We start from the raw sequence: 20,923 nt of genomic DNA, 5'->3' as shown, positions 1-20,923 counted from the left end.
GGATGATTTCTCCATGATGAATTATAGGTATTTCCATAAGGTTCACCCATGTAATTTACCTCTGCCATTGCAGGGTTTTCAGGATCATAAGCTTCTTCTTCAGAAGATGCCTCTTTAGTACTGTTGGATGCATTTTGCCATCCATTCAGACTTTGAGAAATCATGTTGACTTGCTGAGTCAACATTTTATTCTGAGTCAATATGACATTCAAAGCATCAATTTCAAGAACTCCCTTCCTCTGAGGTGTCCCATTACTCACGGAATTCCTCTTAGAAGTATACATGAATTGGTTATTTACAACCATGTCAATGAGTTCTTGAACTTCTGCAGGCGTTTTCTTTAGGTGAATGGATCCACCTGCAGAATGGTCCAATGACATCTTAGAGAATTCAGATAGACCATAATAGAATATATCCAGAATAGTCCATTCTGAAATCATGTCAGAAGGACACCTTTTGGTCATCTGCTTATATCTTTCCCAAGCTTCATAGAGGGATTCACCATCTTTTTGTTTGAAAGTCTAAACATCCACTCTAAGCTTGCTCAGCTTTTGAGGAGGAAAGAACTTAGCCAGAAGGCCGCGACAGCTTATCCCATGAGTCCAGGCTATCTTTAGGTTGTGAATCCAACCATATTCTAACTCTGTCTCTTACAGCAAAGGGGAAAAGCATGAGCCTGTAGACTTCAGGATCTACTCTATTAGTCTTAACAGTCTCACAGATCTGTAAGAACTCAGTTAAAAATTGGTAGGGATCTTCTGATGGAAGTCTATGGAACTTGCAGTTCTGTTGCAGTAGAGCAACTAGTTGAGGTTTTAGCTCAAAATTATTTGCTCCAATAGCAGGGATTGAGATGCTTCTTCCATCAAACTTGGAAGTAGGTGTAGTATAATCACCAAGCATCCTCCTTGCATTATTATTTTCGGCTGCCATCTCCTCTTTTTTTTTCAAAAATTTCTGTAAGGTTGTCTCTGGATTGTTGTAATTTAGCTTCTCTTAGTTTCTTCTTCAGAGTCCTTTCAGGTTCAGGATCTGCTTCAACAAGAATGTTCTTGTCCTTGCTCCTGCTCATATGAAAAAGAAGGGAACAGAAAATAATAATAGGGATCCTCTTTACCACAGTAGAGAGATTCCTTTATGTTAGTAGAAGAAGAAAGGAATAGAAGAATGAAAAGGTAAGAATCCAAACACAAGGGTGACGATAGGTTCAGATTCTTGAGATGAAGAGAAGTGTTAGTAAATAAATAAATAAATAGAAGAAGATGAGAGGGAGAGAATTCGAAAATAAATTTTTGAAAAAGAGTTAGTGATTTTCGAAAATTGGAGAGAAGAATTAAAATTAAAATTAAAATTTAAAACAATTAGTTAATTAAAAGAATTTTGAAAAAAGGGGAGGTAATTTTCGAAAATTAGAGAGCTAAAATTAGTTAGGTGGTTTTGAAAAAGATAAAAAAATAAACAAAAGTTAATTGGTTAGTTGAAAAAGATTTGAAAATCAATTTTGAAAAGATAAGAAGTTGGAAAAGACATTTTAAAATCAAATTTTTGAAAAAGATAAAATTTAAAAAGATATGATTGGAAAAGATTTAATTTTTAAAATTAAAATTAATTACTTGACTAACAAGAAACTAAAAGATATGATTCTAGAATTTAAAGATTGAACCTTTCTTAACAAGAAAGTAACAAACTTTAAATTTTTGAATCAATCACATTACTTATTAGTTAAGTTTCGAAAATTTGAAATAAAATTAAGAAAAAGATTTTGAAAAATGTTTTCAAATTTTCGAAAACCATAAAAAAATGAAAAAGATTTGATTTTTGAAAAAGTTTTTGAAGAGATAAGATTTTTGAAATTGAAAATTTGACTTGACTTATAAGAAATAGCTAAAAATTTTTGACTAAGTCAACTCAAATTTTCGAAATTTATGAGAGAAAAAAGGAAAAGATATTTTTTTGATTTTTGAATTTTTAATGATGAGAGAGAAAAACAACAAAAATGACTCACAACATGAAAATTATGAATCAAAACACATGATGCATGCAAGAACACTATGAATGTCAAGATGAACACCAAGAACACTTTGAAGATCAAGATGAACATCAAGACTTATTTTTGAAAGATTTTCAAGAAAAGAAAAACATGCAAGACACCAAACTTAGAAATTTTCAATGCTTAGATACTATGAATGCAAAAATATATATGAAAATACCATACAACACAAAACAATAAAATATGAAGATCAAACAAGAAAATTCATCAAGAACAACTTGAAGATCATGAAGAACACCATGCATGAATTTTTGAAAAATGCATAAATTTTTAAAAAATGCAATTGACACCAAACTTAAAAATTGACTCAAGACTCAAACAATAAACACAAAATATTTTTGGTTTTTTATGATTTTAAATTTTTTTTATATATTTTTCGAAATTTTATAGGAAAAAGAAGATAAGAAATTCAAAATTTTTAATAAGAATTCCAGGAATCTTTCAATGTTAGCCTAAAGCTCCAATCCAGGGATTAGGCATGGCTTAATAGCCAGCCAGCTTTACGATATAAATCAGGCATGCAACAGCTGATACTTCATTCAACTCCATATACATGCCTTTTATGTTGACAAGTAGAAGCCTCAATCCAAAAGAATTTGAATATGGCTTTACAGCCATCCAGGCTTCAACATGTTACCATGAAACTCTAGAATTCATTCTTAAAAATTTAGAATAATTTTTGAAAACAAAGGAAAATTTTTTTTGAAAGATTTTTGAAAAATTTTTGAAAATAAAACAAAAAGAAAATTACCTAATCTGAGCAACAAGATGAACCGTCAGTTGTCCAAACTCGAACAATCCCCGGCAACGGTGCCAAAAACTTGGTGTACGAAATTGTGATCTCTAATAATGGCATTCAACTTGGTATGTGTGTTTATAACTCAGCACTTTCTTCACAACTTCGCACAACTAACCAGCAAGTGCACTGGGTCGTCCAAGTAATAAACCTTACATGAGTAAGGGTCGATCCCACGGAGATTGTTAGTATGAGGCAAGCTATGGTCATCTTGTAAATCTCAATTAGGCGGATAATAAATGGTTATGGAGTTTTTGAATAATAATAATAAATAAACAGAAAATAAAGATAAAGATACTTATGTTGATCATTGGTGGGAATTTCAAATAGGCATATGAAGATGCTGTGCTCCTTCTGAATCTCTGCTTTCCTACTGCCTTCATCCATGGCAAGTTGTATGTAGGGCATCACCATTGTCAATGGCTACATCCCATCCTCTCAGTGAAAATGGTCCAAATGCTCTGTCACAGCACAGCTAATCATCTGTCGGTTCTCGATCATGTCAGAATAGAATCCATTGATTCTTTTGCGTTTGTCATCACGTCCAACAATCGCGAGTTTGAAGCTCGTCACAGTTATTCAATCCCTAAATCCTACTCGGAATACCACAGACAAGGTTTAGACTTTTCAGATTCTCATGAATGCCGTCATCAATTCTAGCTTATACCACGAAGATTCTGATTAAGGAGTCTAAGAGATATGCGTTCCGTCTAAGGTAGAACGGAAGTAGTTGTCAGTCACGCGTTCATAGGTAAGAATGATGATGAGTGTCACAGATCATCACATTCGTCATGGTGAAGTGCAACAAATATCTTAGAATAGGAATAAACTGAATTGAATAGAAAATAGTAGTAATTGCATTGAAACTCGAGGTACAGCAGAGCTCCACACCCTTAATCTATGGTGTGTAGAAACTCCACCGTTGAAAATACATAAGTGATGGTCCAGGCATGGCCAAATGGCCAGCCCCTATAAACGTGATCAAAGGATCATAAGGTAATCCAAAAATAATCCAAAGATGTGGTCAAAGACCGAATGGTCAAAAGACACTAGTACAATAGTAAAAAGTTCTATTTATACTAAACTAGCTACTAGGGTTTACAGAAATAAGTAATTGATGCAGAAATCCACTTTCGGGGCCCACTTGGTGTGTGCTTGGGCTGAGCTTGAGCTTTACACGTGCAGAGGCTTCTTTTGGAGTTGAACGCCAGCGTGTTTTTGGCGTTCAACTCTGGTTCGTGACGTGTTTCTGGCGTTTGACTCTAGAATGCAACGTGGAACTGGCGTTGAGCGCCAGTTTGCGTCGTCTAATCACGAATAAAGTACGGACTATTATATATTGCTGGAAAGCTCTAGATGTCTACTTTTCAGCGCCGTTGAGAGCGAGCCATTTGGAGTTCTGTAGCTCCAAAAAAAATCCATTTCGAGTGCAGCGAGGTCAGAATCCAACAACATCAGCAGCCCTTTGTCAGCCTTTTATCAAAGTTTTGTTCAGGTCCCTCAATTTCAGCCAGAAATTACCTGAAATCACAGAAAAATACACAAACTCATAGTAAAGTCCAAAAATGTGAATTTAGCATAAAAACTAATGAAAACATCCCTAAAAGTAGCTAGATCCTACTAAAAACTACCTAAAAACAATACCAAAAAGCGTATAAATTATCTGCTCCTCATGTCTCTTTTTATTTTCCCCCTTAACTTTGTGAAGTCTACATTTATGATAATGGAGTAGTTTCCCAACTTGATTGGGAGTTGATTAAAAGGATGACTTTGAGTTGGAATACTCAAGAGTTCAATTGTAATTGGTCCATTGTTGGTTGGCTTGTTAGTCACTAACTCTAATCCTTCCCAAGGGAGATGATTAGGACTTGTGAATAGAAGTTGACTTTTAACTTGACTTTCCTTCATTTGTTGAGGGTTAACTAAGTGAAAACAATGACTAATTATTAATTGATCTTGATAAAATTCCAACAAGGATAGAACTTCCAATTAATCTTCTCCCGGTCAATATTTTTATTTAAATCACATAAATTCCCTAATTTAATTTTCTGTTTATCAAACTCAAAACCAATTTGGAAAACCTCTGATTGATAAAATAGCACATCTTCCTGCAACTCGTTGGGAGACGACCTGGGACTCATACTCCCAGTATTTTATTTCTAAAATTTGTGACAACTCTTTTCTAAATTGATAAGTAGATTTTTGCCGGTTAAGAACTGTACTTGCAACGCCATTTTTCTAAATAATTCTTAATCTGCCAATTTTTGCCTACATCAATTTTTGGCGCCGTTGCTGGGAAGTTGCAATAGTGTGCTAATTTATTGATTGGAATTTATTTAATTGCATTTTTTCTTTTGATTTTGCTACTATGAGCTGCATGTTTCTTTCATTGAATGACGCGTTCACTTCTTGATCCAAGCTTGCCAATATTTGATCCTGAGATTGAAAGAACTATTTCACGTATAAGGCAAGCTCGGCGTCGGTTAGTCCTCTCCGAGGATGAATCTGAAACGTCACTTAAGGAAGAAACAAGCTCCCTTTCTATTGATTTGGTTGATTTATGTGCAAGTGACATGGCAGCACCTAGGAGAGTCACTATCCAGGAGGCTGGAGTCCCTAATTTTACACTGTAGCCGTATCAGGCGCATCACCCAGCGGTGGCTGCAGATTTTAAACTGAAGACTGCACTACTCAACTTGATGCCCAAGTTTCATGGCTTACCAGCTCAAGAGCCTATCAAGCACCTTAGGGATTTCCAGGCAGCCTGTTCTACTGTCAGGCACGATGGTGCAGATGAAACTTCTATTATGTTAAAAGCCTTCCCGTTCTCTCTTGAGGGAAAGACGAGAGAGTGGTACTACACCCAACCTAGAGCGACTGTTGCTAAATGGGACACGCTTAGAAGGGAATTTTTGGAGAAATTCTTTTCAGCTGAAGTTACAGATAGATTGAGGAAGGAAATTTCTATGATTGTTCAAGGCGAATCCGAGACTCTCCACGAATATTGGGAGCGCTTCAACAATCTTCTGGAAGCATGTCCCCACCATATGATTGAGAAGTTAGTGTTGTTCGGCTACCTCACACAGGGCATGAAGCCTCAAGATAAGACCACATTGGAAGGTGCTAGCAATGGGTCTATGAAGAAGTACAAGACCACTGATGAAGCATGGCAATTGATCAGCGACTTAGCTGAATCCACTAGGAATCACAGGCAGAAGCAAAGCCACTCAAAAGCTGTGTCAGAGGTATCCTCTAGCAAAGAGACTACTGCTCTAACCCAGAGTACATGTGAAATGACCAACTTACTAAAGCAGATACAGTTGAATCAACAACAAGCTCAGCCTTCTCCGCCACAGCAAAGCCAACAGTTGGTTCTACAAAGAGTATGCGGGATCTGTTCTGATTATAGTCATTATACTGATGAATGCCCGCATCTCTAATAGGAAGACAACACTGTGGTAGTCACTCATAACTTCTATGACCGCCCCAATCAAGGATATAATCAAGGTGGCAGCTACAACCATGGATGGCAGGATAACTCCAACCAAGGTTGGAGAAATAATTCAAACCAGGGTTGGAGGGACAATCATAACAGAGGAGACAGAGATAACATGGAAATCAAAGGTGGAATAACAATAACAACTTCAGGCAGCAAAATTAGAATCAGGCCTACAGAGCACCTCATCTAAGGCAGCCTCAAGCATCTCAGCAGACCCCTCAGATCACTTATCCCTCTTCATCTTCTAATGATGAGTTACTACAATCTATTGATCGGAGATAGTAGGCCATGAAAAATAACCTTACTTCTACTCTAAATGGTCTGAACTCTACCTTGCAAGCCCTTGTCTCACAGATTGGATCACTAAATAACTCTAACAACCAGTCTTCAAGCTCTAGTGGAATCCCCTCTCAACCATTACCCAACCCCAAGGGTGGCATCAATGCCATTACCCTGAGGTCTAGAACCACATTGCAAGAGAGAAATTCTGAGGAACCAAGCCCGCTAGAACACGCCCCAGCTGCAGACACGGTTGAGGTAGAGGATGTTGAAGAAGAAGATGAAGCACAAGGCATGGCTGAAGCAGAAGCAGCCTAACCAAAGAATGCAGAACCCCAGCAAGCTAAAGCTATAAAAGATACCACTCCTATTCCATTCCTACACCTTGCTAAGAAATCCAGAAAGTAGATGGAACTTGATCCCAAAATGGTAGATATCTTCAAAAAGGTTGAGGTAACTGTTCCCCTTTTTGATGTTATTCAGCAAGTACCTAAATACGCAAAGTTTCTAAAAGAATTGTGCATACATAGAGATAAAATTAATGAATCAAAAACTATTCCTTTAGGTAGTTCTATATCTGCTTTAATGGGAAATATACTTGAAAAATGTAGTGACCCAGACCCATACATGGTTAACTATACCATTGGAGGTGTGATATTTTCTGACTGTATGTGTGATTTAAGAGCGTGTGTGAGTATTATGCCCTTGTCTATATATAATGCTTTAAGGCTCCCTCCCTTAAAAAGGTTGGCAGCTCGTTTTGTGTTAGCAGATAAAAGCATTATCACAATGGTTGGAATTGCTGAAGATGTGTTAGTGAGCATTAAAGGGCTCACGTTTTCTATTGACTTCTATATCTTGGAGAAGCCCCAAAATGACTCAGAAAGGCCTTCGTCAATCCTTCTTGGAAGACCGCTTTTGAGGACTTCGAAATTCAAGCTGGATGCCTTTTCGGGAACCTATTCTTTTGAGGTAGATGGCAGAACAGTGAGCTTCAATCTGGATGAAGCTATGAAGCACCCCCCAGAAGATCACTCCATATTCCAATGTGACATCATTGACGAAATTATAGCTGCAACTCACCATGAAGAAATGGAAGAGAGTCACATGGAGCAAGACCCAAGTGTGGGGATACCCTCTGAACATACTAAAGATTTATTACCATTTTCACCACCCACAGATAATCCAGAGCCAAACCATGAGCGGAAAATGGAATTAAAGCCCCTTCCTCCACACCTCAAGTATGCATACCTTGAGGACAAGCAGAAGTTTCCAGTTATCATTGCAAGGGAGCTCACTTCCCAACAAGAAGAACAACTGCTTAGTGTATTGAGGACGCATAAGAAAGCAATTGGATGGAGCTTGGCGGATATAGTAGGCATCAGCCCTCAAGTTTGTGAACATATAATATTTTTAGAAGAAGGAGCAAAGCCTGTCCGTCAACCTCAGAGAAGATTGAATCCAACTATCTTAGAAGTTGTCAAGAAGGAAGTGACCAGACTACTTGAAGCAGATATCATTTATGCCATCTCAGATAGCGAATGGGTAAGTCCAGTATAAGTGGTGCCCAAGAAGTCTGGAGTCACAACAATGAGGAATGAGCAATGAGAACTTCTGACAACCAGAGTGCAGAATGCATGGAGAGTTTGCATTGACTACAGGCATCTCAACCAAACCACTCACAAGGATCATTACCCCTTGCCATTCATTGATCAGATGCTTGATCGCCTGTTAGGTAAATCTCATTACTACTTACTAGATGGTTATATAGGTTATTTTCAAATCCATATAGCTCCTAAAGATCAGGAAAAGACTACTTTTACATGTCCTTTTGGGACTTATGCTTATAAAAGAATGCCCTATGGCTTATGTAATGCACCAGCTACTTTCCAAAGGTGTATGGTGAGTCTTTTCTCTGATCTCATTGAGACTTGTATGGAAGTTTTTATGGATGACTTTAGCGTATATGGTGATTCATTTAGCCTTTGCTTGGATAGTTTATCTAAAGTATTGTACAAGTGTGTTAGTTTAAACCTTGTTTTAAATTTTGAAAAGTGTCATTTTATGGTGAAACAAGGCATTGTTCTAGGACATGTTGTTTCTGATACTGGTATCTCTGTAGACCCAGCAAAGGTGGATGTTATTTCTAGTTTACCTTACCCTTCCTTTGTGAGGGAAGTCCGTTTGTTCCTTGGCCATGCAGGTTCTTACAGGAGATTCATTAAGGACTTCAGTAAGGTAGCACTACCCTTATCCAGACTAATTCAGAAAGACATTGAGTTCGAGTTCAGTGAGGATTGCAAACAAGCGTTTGATTAGCTGAAGACCGCCCTGATTCAAGCTTCGATTGTGAGGGGACCAGACTGGAGTCAACCATTTGAAATCATGTGTGACGCCTCCAATCATGCAGTAGGAGCAGCACTAGCTCAGCATGAAGGTAACGATCCTTTTGTAATTGCTTATGCATCTAAGACTTTAAATGCTGCTCAATCTAATTACACTACTACTGAAAAAGAGCTTCTAGCTATTGTTTCTGCTCTGGATAAATTTTGAGCCTATTTACTTGGTACTAAGGTAGTAGTGTACTCCGACCATGCAGCTCTAAAGTATTTATTAGCTAAAAAGGAGTCTAAACCAACGCTAATTCGTTGGATGCTACTGCTGTAAGAATTTGATTTAGAAATTAAAGATAGGCGTGGTAACCAAAATTTAGTGGCTGACAACTTGAGTCGCCTTGAGCACATTCAAGATAACTCCATTCCTATCAATGATAATTTCCCATTTGATAGCTTACAGGCAGTATTTGATGTAGTTCCTTGGTATGCACCTGTAACTAATTATCTAGTTAGCCACACTTTTCCTCCCGATTTTACTAAGCATCAGAGAGACAAGCTGAAAAGCGAGTCCAAATACTATGTATGGGATGATCCATATCTATGGAGGTGTGGTGCTGACCAGGTAATTAAACGGTGTGTACCTCAATCAGAATTCCAATCCATTTTAGAGGCCTGCCACTCATCTGAGAGTGGAGGATATTTTGGCCCTCAACGTACTGCTAGAAAAGTTTTAGACTGTGGATTCTGGTGGCCTACTTTTTTTAAAGATGCTGCTGACCTTTGTAAATCTTGTCCTCCATGCCAAAGATTTGGTAATATATCCCAGAGGGATGAAATGCCTCAACAAATTATGCTTCTCTGTGAAATTTTTGATGTTTGGGGCATTGACTTCATGGGTCCATTTCCAAATTCTAATGGTCACCTTTATATACTGTTAGCTGTAGATTATGTTTCTAAATGGGTGGAAGCAATTCCTACCCGTACTGATGATGCTAACATTGTTGTTTCCTTTGTTAGACACCATATTATTTGTCGCTTTGGATCACCACGAGCAATCGTGAGCGATCAAGGCACTCACTTTTGTAACAGGAGACTAACAGGTTTACTGAAGAGGCATGGGATAATTCATAAAGTATCAATAGCCTATCACCCCCAGACTAATGGGCAAGCAGAGGTGTCTAATAGAGAGATAAAGCACATACTGCAAAAGATAGTCAAGCCTCATAAAAAGGACTGGAGCACCAGGCTCCAAGATGCGCTTTGGGTATATCGGACAGCATACAAGATACCAATTGGGATGAATCCTTTCCGCTTAGTTTATGGAAAGGTCTGTCATCTCCCAGTTGAGTTAAAACACAAAGACTTCTGGGTGGTAAAGGAATGCAACATAGACTATGAGAGAGCCGGAGCTGAACGGAAGTTACAAATGCAAGAATTAGAGAACCTTTGCCTAGAAGCTTATGAAAACTCCAGGCTGTATAAGGAGAAGGTAAAAGCTGTGCATGATAAGAACATCAAGAGAAGAGAGTTCCAACCTGGGGACTTAGTCCTCCTTTACAACTCCAGAATGCGGCTCATGCCAGGCAAGCTGAGATACAGATGGGACGGTCCCTATCGAGTAGAGATGGCGGAACCATACGGAGTCTTTCACTTGAGCCATCCTTCAAGCTCTAAACTTATTAAAGTCAATGGACATCGCTTGAAGTTATTCCATGGCGAAAAGATGGCGAAAAACTAGGAAATAGAGATCTTCCTCTTGGAAGATCCACCCACAGCGTAAGACTGAGCTAGTGGAGCGTCCAACTTAAGGACGTTAAAGCAAAGTGCTGGGTGGGAGACAACCCACCATGGTATGATCATTCCTTCCCCTCTCCTTAATTTTCTTCTTCAATAACTCTTTTCAGTACTAATGCCTGTATTTTGCATCTCATTTGCATATTGCATATTGCACAAAAAAAACACATGCGATGCGACAGCGTTGCCGACGCGTCCGCACCGCTTGTGCTTTGGGAAGACAATAACATGAACAGAGAGTCACGCGAAAGTGTCGCTAGAGGCGTGCCCCTGGCACAATTTGACCCACGCGACCATGTGGATGACGCAATCGCGTCATTCATGAAATGGTCTCCCCACGCGTCCGCGTCCACCACGCGAACGCATGGCCCTGTAATTCGACGTAACAGGGTGTATGGCAGTGAGTTACGTTGGAGCTGGGCTGACCCTGTGCTAGCCGCACAAGCCCTACCATGCGTCCACGTGTCCCATGCATCCGCGCCGTTTTCAAATTTCGGCCATCCACGCGATCGCATCAACCACGAGACCGCGTCACCCTAGACTTTGGCAATATGAGTTTCACACAGAGAGTTGTGTGAGCGCGAGGCTGCCCTCGCGCCACTAGCACAAATCATGTCACGCGTCTGCGTCATTTCATTCAAGCGCTATCCGCGCGACCGCGTGACCCATGCGTCCGCGTCGCATGTGCCATACTACTTCTTCCACTCTGCCAGATTATCTTATCTTTTCTTCCCAAATCCTATTTTTCCCCCTTCTTAAACCCCCCCTTTTCTTCCTTCTTCCTTCTTTCTTCCCTTCTACTCAATCTTTCTCACCACCATTATCAAGGTTTTTCTTTTCTTCATCCCTCCTTATTTTTTTTCATTCTTCTTCTTATTTTCATTTTTTCTTTTTTTCTTTTTCTTCTACTTTCCCTATCCATGTTTTCTTTTTCTTTCTTTTTCCTCCTATTGGTGTTGGAGATTTATTTGGTGATGCATGAAAAATTGTCTCTCAACAAATTTCCCTTCGGCAAGTATATCGAATTGTGGTCAAGTAAAAACTCACAATAGAGTGAGGTCGAATCCCACAAGGATTGATTGGTCAAGCAACTTTAGTTGGAAGAGTATGCTAGTTGAACTAAACAGAATGTAGTTTGAGAATTGCATAAAATTAAATGGTGGGAAAGTAAATAGCAGAAAATAGAGTGCAGAATCTTAAATGGGGATTTGGGGGAATGAGCATGAAAATAAATGGCAGAAAGTAAAGAGAATGGGTAAGATCAAAAATGGGGAATTCATTGGACTCAGAAGATGTTGTATTCTCTGGATCAAATTCATTTTCATCTCTTCCTCAATCAAAGCATCTATTGATCTCCTTGGAAATCTTAGGTGATTGGGTTCCAATTCCTTGGCAACCCAATCTCTCTAAGTTTGAACAATTGCCCAATTCCTTGATTTAATTGCTCATGGGAAGAGATGAAGTGTGGTCACTGATTATACCACATGTATTTCCAAATCAAAGTTTTGGGAGGATTACATGTCACTATATCCACCCAGACCCCAATTTGGTCCAACATGAGAAAGCATTTCTAGCATGATCTCCTCATCCCTTTTCCAAGGCTCAAAAGAGATCCAATTATGGAGAGTTTTTTTTCCAAGACAACTAACCAATTGAATTGAGATTGAAAGCTTTCTAGTAAATCAAAAGAGAAGAAGGAAGAAGAGAAATGAAAACTATAATTGATCCATCAAATTACAACAGAGCCCCCTAACCCAATCGAAGGGGTTTAGTTGTTCATAGCTCCAGAAATGAAAAATGGCAGAAAAGAATACATGCTTAGCTAAAAGAGCAGAAAAGTAAATATACAGAGGGTAGTTCTCCAAATTTCCAAGCTTCTCTAGAGTTCAAAACTACTCCTATATATACTACTTCTCTTGATCTTCTAGTGAGTTCTTCAACTCTTGGATGTGGGCCTTAGATCTTGAGTTGAAGCAGTTACAATCTATAGTGGGCTCAGCTTGCAAAGATGTATGAATTAGGCATGGGCGTTAGTAAAGTTAACGTTAAGTGACATTGTGGGTTTGAGAACGTTAGTGGCAATCACATTTTTCACTAACGTTCCAACCCCATATAGCCCACGTTAACTCCAATATTAGTGGCACCAACGTGACCACTAACGTAGCCTTGTAAACCTTCGCAAGCGTTATTAGGGCTCACTTTTCCCAATAACGTTGCCTTATAAACCTTCGCAAGCGTTATTGGGACTCACCTTTCCCAATAACGTTGCCTTGTGCCCTTTGTCCCTACGTTAGAGATCACGTTAGTTACACTAACGTGGCTCTTAACGTGGTTATGCCTCACCTTCGAGAGCGTTAGTGACACTTACCTTTGTCACTAACGCTCTAAGTGCCCCTACTCTCCACATTAGAGCTCACGTTAACTAAGTTAACGTGGCCATTAACGTGGTAGTGAATGCCATCTCCAACGTTAGTGACAAAGGTGAATGTCACTAACGTTGGCTCATCAATCTTAGCTCCACGTTAACTTTCATGTTAGTGGTCTTAACGTGACCACTAACGTGGGCAATGCTAGTTTAATCTAACGTTAATGACAAAGGTGAGTGTCACTAACATTGGCATTGTTCCTCTCTTCCACGTTAAAGTTCACGTTAACTAAGTTAACGTGGCTTATCGCCAAATCTTGGAACGTTAGTGGTGTTCACGTTTACCTCTAACGTTGGAGCTTTCTTTTGTCTCCACTTTAACTACCACGTTAACCTAGTTAACGTGGCAATTAACGTGGGCTTATGATGGCTTCGCAGGCGTTATTGGTGATCACTTTTCTCATTAACGTTGCAAGCTATTTACCATTCCACGTTAGTGGTCATGAGATTATGCATCATCAATTTATCATTCAATTCTAGCAAAAATCCTCATGAAATCATGTGAAATTCACAATAGTTGCTTGAATCAAGGTGTAAGTGTATTTTGGTGGACGAAATTGTGATCACATCAATGTAGTATTCTTTGTTGTTGTATGGAATCCTTATTATGGCACTTATGTGTGGACACAACTCTGTTCAACTAACCAGCAAGTGTACTGGGTCGTCCAAGTAATACCTTACGTGAGTAAGGGTCGATCCCACAGAGATTGTTGGTATGAAGCAAGCTATGGTCATCTTGTAAATCCCAGTCAGGAGGATAAAATTATGGAATTTAGAAAATCAAATATGATTAATAAAAATAAACAGAAAATAAAATGGATAGAGATACTTATGTAAATCAATAGTGGAAATTTCAGATAGGCGTATGGAGATGTTGTGCTCCTCTTGAATCTCTACTTTCTTATTACATTCATCCTATCCTTCTTACTCCTTTCCATGGCAAGCTGTATGTAGGGTATCACCGTTGTCAATGGCTACATCCCATCCTCTCAGTGAAAACGTTCCTATGCTCTGTCACAGCACGGCTAATCATCTGTCGGTTCTCAATCAGGTTGGAATAGAATCCCTTGATTCTTTTGCGCTTGTCATCACGCCCAGCCTTCAGGAGTTTGAAACTCGTCACAGTCATTCAATCCCAGAATCCTACTCGGAATACCACAGACAAGGTTTAGACTTTCCGGATCCTCATGAATGCCGCCATCTATCTAGCTTATACCACGAAGATTCTGTTGGGGAATCTAAGAGATATGCGCCCGGCCTAAGGTAGAACGGAAGTGGTTGTCAGTCACGCGCGTTCATGGGTGAGAATGATGATGAGTGTCACGGATCATCACATTCATCAAGTTGAAGTGCAACGTATATCTTGGAATAAGAATAAAAGAGAATTGAATAGAAAGTAATAGTAATTGTATTAAAACTTGAGGTACAGCAGAGCTCCACACCCTTAATCTATGGTGTGCAGAAACTCCACCGTTGAAAATACATAAGTGAAAGGTTCAGGCATGGCCGAATGGCCAACCCCCAAAACGTGATCACAGGATTCAAAATACAATCCAGGATGATAATATGATAGTAAAAAGTTCTATTTATAATAAACTAGATCCTAGGGTTTACATGAGTAAGTAATTGATGCATAAATCCACTTCCGGGGCCCACTTGGTGTATGTTTGGGCTGAGCTTGATCTATCCACGAGCTAAGGCTTCTCTTGGAGTTGAACTCCAAGTTATAACGTGTTTTGGGCGTTCAACTCCGGATCATGACGTTTTTCTGGCGTTTAACTCCAGACAGCAGCATGTACTTGGCGTTCAACGCCAAGTTACGTCGTCAATTTCCAAATAAAGTATGGACTATTATATATTGCTGGAAAGCTCTGGATGTCTAATTTCCAACGTCGCTGAGAGCGCGCCAATTGGAGTTCTGTAGCTCCAGAAAATCCATTTCGAGTGCAGGGAGGTCAGATTCCAACAGCATCAGCAGTCCTTTTGTCAGTCTTTTTCAGAGTTTTGCTCAAGTCCCTCAATTTCAGCCAGAAATTACCTGAAATCACAGAAAAACACACAAACTCATAGTAAAGTCTCGAAATGTGAATTTAACATAAAAACTAATGAAAACATCCCTAAAAGTAGCTTGAACTTACTAAAAACTACCTAAAAACAATGCCAAAAAGCGTATAAATTATCCGCTCATCATATTTTCATCCAAAACTTGCCTTATTCACTAAGAAAATGCATGAAACTAACCTAAAACAATAAAGAAAAGGTCAGTGAAACTGGCCTAGATGCCCTGGCATCACAACACCAAACTTAAAGCTTGCTTGTCCCTAAGCAAGTACTGAAATATAAGAAGAATGAATGAAAGAACAAGAAGATAATATAGAAATAGAATTCCTGGTTTATGGGGTTTCATGCATAGCAACTTAGGTTCTTTCCTTTTAGGTTTCAAGCCTTTATCAAGTCATTGGTCACTCTCTTGATTGCATCCTTTGAGACTTCTTAATTGTTGATCCTTCCTCCCCCTTTTTTTTCAAGATTTATTGCATTCTTCTTTTGGCTAAGTGCTCTGTAAGAGGGCGACTCTTTATGATAAGTTTTCAGTCAACACTCCCGAACCAGTTGGTTCAAGGTGCTAGGTGTCAAGACACCCCTAAGGACTTACTCCCTCAAGTCTCTTTCCCTCATACATACACACCACAAGCACATGGTTTGTTATTTTTTTTCTTGAGACCTTGGTGTCCAACACCTCTTTGGGTTACTAAGTGTTCTGTAGCAAAGGTTACTCTTGATGGTGGACTTTCAGCTGATAATCCCAGATTAGTTAATCCAAGTTACCAAGTGATAAGGCACCCCTAAGAGCTTATTCATCCAAGCATATCCCTTGCACATGAACACCACAAACACATGCCTCAATCTTAAAACCCTTGGTGCCTAGCATTGTTTCTTATTATGTTTCTTTCCTTTTCACTTTTATTGCTCTTTCTCTTTTCTTATTGGGATCTTATTATTTAGTTAGTCTCATAGGATGTGTTTCAAGCATAGGATTTAGGATAGATAGTTGCCTTCTTTCCATGTTGGTGAACCAACTTAGCTAACTAATCACCCTACCACAAACATTCAGGGTTCACTTCACAAAATAACTCCATTCTTGTTCTTATCATAACATTTTCTTTTTGATTAACTTAAAGAACGGGCATACAAGTAAGTAAGATGAAAGTGAACATTCGGGACATTAGACTAGCACACTTGGATGTGAATAAAGAGGAACAAGCAGAATATGAAGGTTCCATTCAATCATTTTTCAATTAGAGTTCTGCATTTCGAGACAGTTCAATACAACCTCATGATGTCCTCCTTGGTATTCTCATCCTAGCATTTGCATCCTTGTCTGTTTCCTTGGGTGATGAGGTATGATCATTCTCTGGGATTGATCGAATTCCTTCAATACTATTGGAAGTTGCTTGTTCCCCAAGCACTTGGAAAAGAGTTAGCATGCATGTGTGCTTGTGAGCTTCTGAACTTAATTTGGTGTGTGAACACCAAACTTAGTTCTTTGCTTAATTTGACAAATTGAATACATGCAGAAACCTTGTGTGCTGTTTATTAAGAAATAACTATGAGCTAAAAAAGACAAACTATGCATTAGAGGTTAAACCTCTGTCAAGTGAGTTCTTTGGTTGCTAGAGCACTGCTTCACCACTAAAGGGTTGCAATGCACTTTTCAGTTGGAATTTTTGGTGGAACACCAAATTTAGAGTCCTATATTCACCCTTGAATTATTTTTGGTGTGTGACACCAAACTTAGCTCCTCACACTACAGAGAATCCAACTTGAAGTTTTTATTGAAAGACTTATGAAAAGAGAATTACCTCAGGTTGGGTTGCCTCCCAACAAAGCACTTCTTTATCGTCATTAGCTTGACGTTTGGTCTTTTTCAAGGTGGCTGATAGTGCTTGAAATCTTCTCCCCTTGTAGTGAACCTATTTCCATTGACCTTGTTGATAAGCTCCACATGCTCTAAGGACAAGATTTTGTTGACGGTGTACACTGGAGGCAGCTGAGATGGAATAGTGGGGAGGTGAGGTGGTATAGATGGAAAGTATGTAGAGACCACTTCATCTCCTGGCGAGAAATCTTCTTTAGGTATTTTCTTGTTTTTCCATCCCCTAAGGACCTTTTTTTCTTGTGTCCGTTGATGTCACCTTGTTCCTTGTGGTTTCCTCTTTGAGAGTGGTTTTGATGCCTATCTCATATAACTCTGGTGGGTCTGGTTCCTTTTGGATTACACTTGGCTGTTGCTCATTCTGATCACATTGGTTGTTAACCATAGGAATCATGAAGTGTGGTGCTTGTGCTCCCTTGTTTAGCTCTGTCGTCAGCTCTTTTGTTTGCTTTTTCTCTGACTTTTTGTTATCATGGTCTGCTTCTTATGAGAGGTTGAAAACATTAAAGGTGAGCTAATCATCATGTATTCTCAGCACTAGTCCTCCTCGCTCCACATCTATGAGTGCTCTGGCTGTGGCTAAGAATGGCCTTTCCAGAATGATGGGGTGAATAGGATTCTCATCCATTTCCAGGACAACAAAGTCTATGGGGAGGAAGTAGTTTCCAACCTTCACTAACACATTCTCAACCACTCCCTAGTGCCTGTTTTTGAGTTTTGTCAGCCAATTTGATGATTACATCTGTGGGTGTTAGCTCATTAATTTGAAGCTTTTTCATGAGGATAGAGGCATTAGGTTGATACTTGCTCCTAAGTCACAGAGTCCCTTATCAATCATTATTTCTCCTATGGCACAGGAAATGTGGAAACTCCCTGAATCCTTTTTCTTTGTAGGTGGCCCTGGTTGAATGAGAGCACTGCAATCCCTATTCATCTTTATTGTTTGTCTACCCTTCAATGAACTCTTTCTGGCTAATAGCTCCTTTATATACTTTATGTAGGAAGGCATTTGCTGGAGGGCTTTAATAAATGGTATATTTACATCAAGAGATGCAAACATGTCGAGGAACCTTAAATACATTCTCCCTGCTACACCACCTTTAAGCCTTTGGGGAAAGGGTGCATATTGGTTCAATATCTCCCTTCTCTTCAGTTCTTCCTTGAGTGTAGGTTGGGGTGCATGGTCTCTTTCTTCCTGGTTTCCCTTTTGACTGTCTTGGAGGTGTTCTACTTCCTTCATACTCCTCTCATCACTTGTGGTGATCATCTTACATTCTTCCCACCTTACTTTCTTTGTTTCTCCTCTTGGGTTATTCTCCGTGTCATTGGGAAATCCATCAGTGGGTTTGAGAATTTGTTGAGATAGATACCCTACTTGGGACTCCAGTCTCTTGATGTTTTCTCCTTGGTTTTTGATATTAGCTCGCACTTCTTCCTTAAACACCTTGTTATCTTGGACTTCTATACATAAATCTTCAAGTAGCGTCTTAATTTTTGAAAGTCTATCATTCGTTGGTGATGGTGTATTGGGGTTAGGTGGTTGAGAAGGGTGGTTAGGTGGGTGTTGATAGGATCTCTGTGAGGTATGTTGGTGAGTTGCATTATTGTTGGAATTGAGGTTGTGGCATCTCTGGTCTTGACCTTGGTCTTGTTGATTTCCCCAACCAAAGTTGGGGTGATTTCTCCATCCAGAGTTGTAAGTTTTAGAGTATGGGTCATGGATTTGTCTAGATGAGTTTCCAACATAGTTGGCTTATTCCCAGTCACCTTCTTCTCCTATATTCACTCCTTCTTGAGCTGGTGATGAAGTGATGATTGCTGCAACTTGGTTTTCCTCCACCTTCTTGGTGAGATCTGCTAGCTGCTTAGTGATCATCTTATTTTGAGCTAGCAATGCATCCATATGGTTCAACTCTATTACTTCTCGAGTGTTACTTCTTTCAGAGGCATAGAAGTAGTCATTCTCAGCTACTGTTTCAATGACATCTATGGCTTCTTCAATGGTTTTCTTCTTGTTTAGAGAGCCCCCTGATGAATGATCTACAGCCTTCTTTGACTCATAGGAAAGACCATCATAGAAAATGTGAAGTTGAACCCATTCATTGAACATATCTGGTGGGCATCTTCTTGTTAAGTCCTTGAACCTCTCCCATGCCTCATAGAGAGTCTCACCATTTTGTTGCCTAAAAGTCTGTACCTCAGCTCTCAGCCTATTAATTCTTTGAGGAGGGTAGAATCTTGCCAAAAATTTGTTCACTACATCTTTCCAATTTGTTAAGCTCTCCTTTGGGAAGGATTCAAGCCACTTGGATGCCTTGTCCCTGAGTGAAAAAGGGAACAAAAGCAACCTATAGACATCCGGGTGGACTCCATTAGACTTCACAGTGTCACAAATTCTCAAGAAGGTGGTTAGATGTTGATTGGGGTCTTCTTGAGCACTTCCTCCAAATGAGCAGTTGTTCTAAACAAGGGTGATGAGCTGGGATTTTAGTTCAAAGTTGTTGGCATCTATGGTGGGCTTCTGGATGCTACTTCCATAGTTTCCTGGATTTTGATTGATGTAGGAGCCTAGAACTCTCCTTTCTTGCCCAGCATGATTTGTAGGGCCTTCTCTAGCATGGTTGTGAGCTTCTCCTTCATGATTGTTTTCCAAGTTCTCTTCCACGTTGGTTTCAAAGTACTCTTCCTCTTCCTCAGCACTAACAACTCCTTTCCCTCTTGCTTCCCTCCTTAGTCTCCGGAGGGTCCTTTCAGGTTCTGAATCGAAGAAAGTTGAAACTCCCCCTCTTCTCCCTGTCATACAACTAACAAAGCACACAGCAAGAGATGAAATGAAGAGATTATTCTTGTTAGAGTGATTGTTAGTGTGAGTGATGCAAATTATCAAACAGTTAGAGGTTAGTGAGCAGAATTGTAGATAATAACAAAAAAAGAAAGAAAAACAGAGAGGGTAAAGGGGATGAGGAAGAAGCTAAACAAAATGAAGATAAATGACTGAATAGAGTAAACAACAAAGGAAAAAAATGCTCAATCTAGTGAACTTCCAACTTAATCATTGTTGATACAAAATCAATCCCCGGCAACGGCGCCATAAACTTGATGCATGAAAACTTGTCTCTCAACAAATTTTCCTTCGGCAAGTATACCGAATTGTCGTCAAGTAAAAACTCACAATAGAGTGAGGTCGAATCCCACAAGGATTGATTGGTCAAGCAAATTTAGTTGGAAGAGTATGCTAGTTGAACTAAACAGAATGTAGTTTGAGAATTGCAGAAAATTAAATGGCGGGAAAGTAAATAGCAAAAAATAGAGTGCAGAATCTTAAATGGGGATTTGGGAAAATGAGCATGAAAATAAATGGCAGAAAGTAAAGAGAATGGGTAAGATCAAAAATGGGGAATTCATTGGGCTCAGGAGATGTTGTATTCTCCAGATCAAATTCATTTCCATCTCTTCCTCAATCAAAGCATCTATTGATCTCCTTGGCAATCTTAGGTGATTGGGTTCCAATTCCTTGGCAATCCAATCTCTCTAAGCTTGAACAATTGCCCAATTCCTTGATTTAATTGCTCATGGGAAGAGATGAAGTGTGGTCACTGATTATACCACATGTATTTCCAAATCAAAGTGTTGGGAGGATTACATGTCACTATATCCACCCAGACCTCAATTTGGTCCAACATGAGAAAGCATTTCTAGCATGATCTCCTCATCCCTTTTCCAAGGCTCAAAGGAGATCCAATTATGGAGAGTTTCTTTTCCAAAACAACTAACCAATTGAATTGAGATCGAAAGCTTTCTAGTAAA

General features: G+C 39.3%; 2 non-coding genes across 2 annotated transcripts; both read left to right on the top strand.

The window, feature by feature from the left end:
• Window positions 1-433: 433 nt before the first annotated feature.
• Window positions 434-542, top strand: LOC112715323 (small nucleolar RNA R71). Its single transcript, XR_003159612.1, has one exon. It is a non-coding gene; the product is annotated as a small nucleolar RNA R71 (small nucleolar RNA).
• An 18,679-nt stretch (window positions 543-19,221) lies between these two features.
• Window positions 19,222-19,328, top strand: LOC112712708 (small nucleolar RNA R71). Its single transcript, XR_003157891.1, has one exon. It is a non-coding gene; the product is annotated as a small nucleolar RNA R71 (small nucleolar RNA).
• The last annotated feature ends 1,595 nt before the right edge of the window (window positions 19,329-20,923 follow it).

This window comes from Arachis hypogaea, chromosome 1, assembly GCF_003086295.3.
Source record: "Arachis hypogaea cultivar Tifrunner chromosome 1, arahy.Tifrunner.gnm2.J5K5, whole genome shotgun sequence".
Classification (NCBI taxonomy): Eukaryota; Viridiplantae; Streptophyta; class Magnoliopsida; order Fabales; family Fabaceae; genus Arachis; species Arachis hypogaea.
This window is presented reverse-complemented; position numbering and strand designations above follow the sequence as displayed.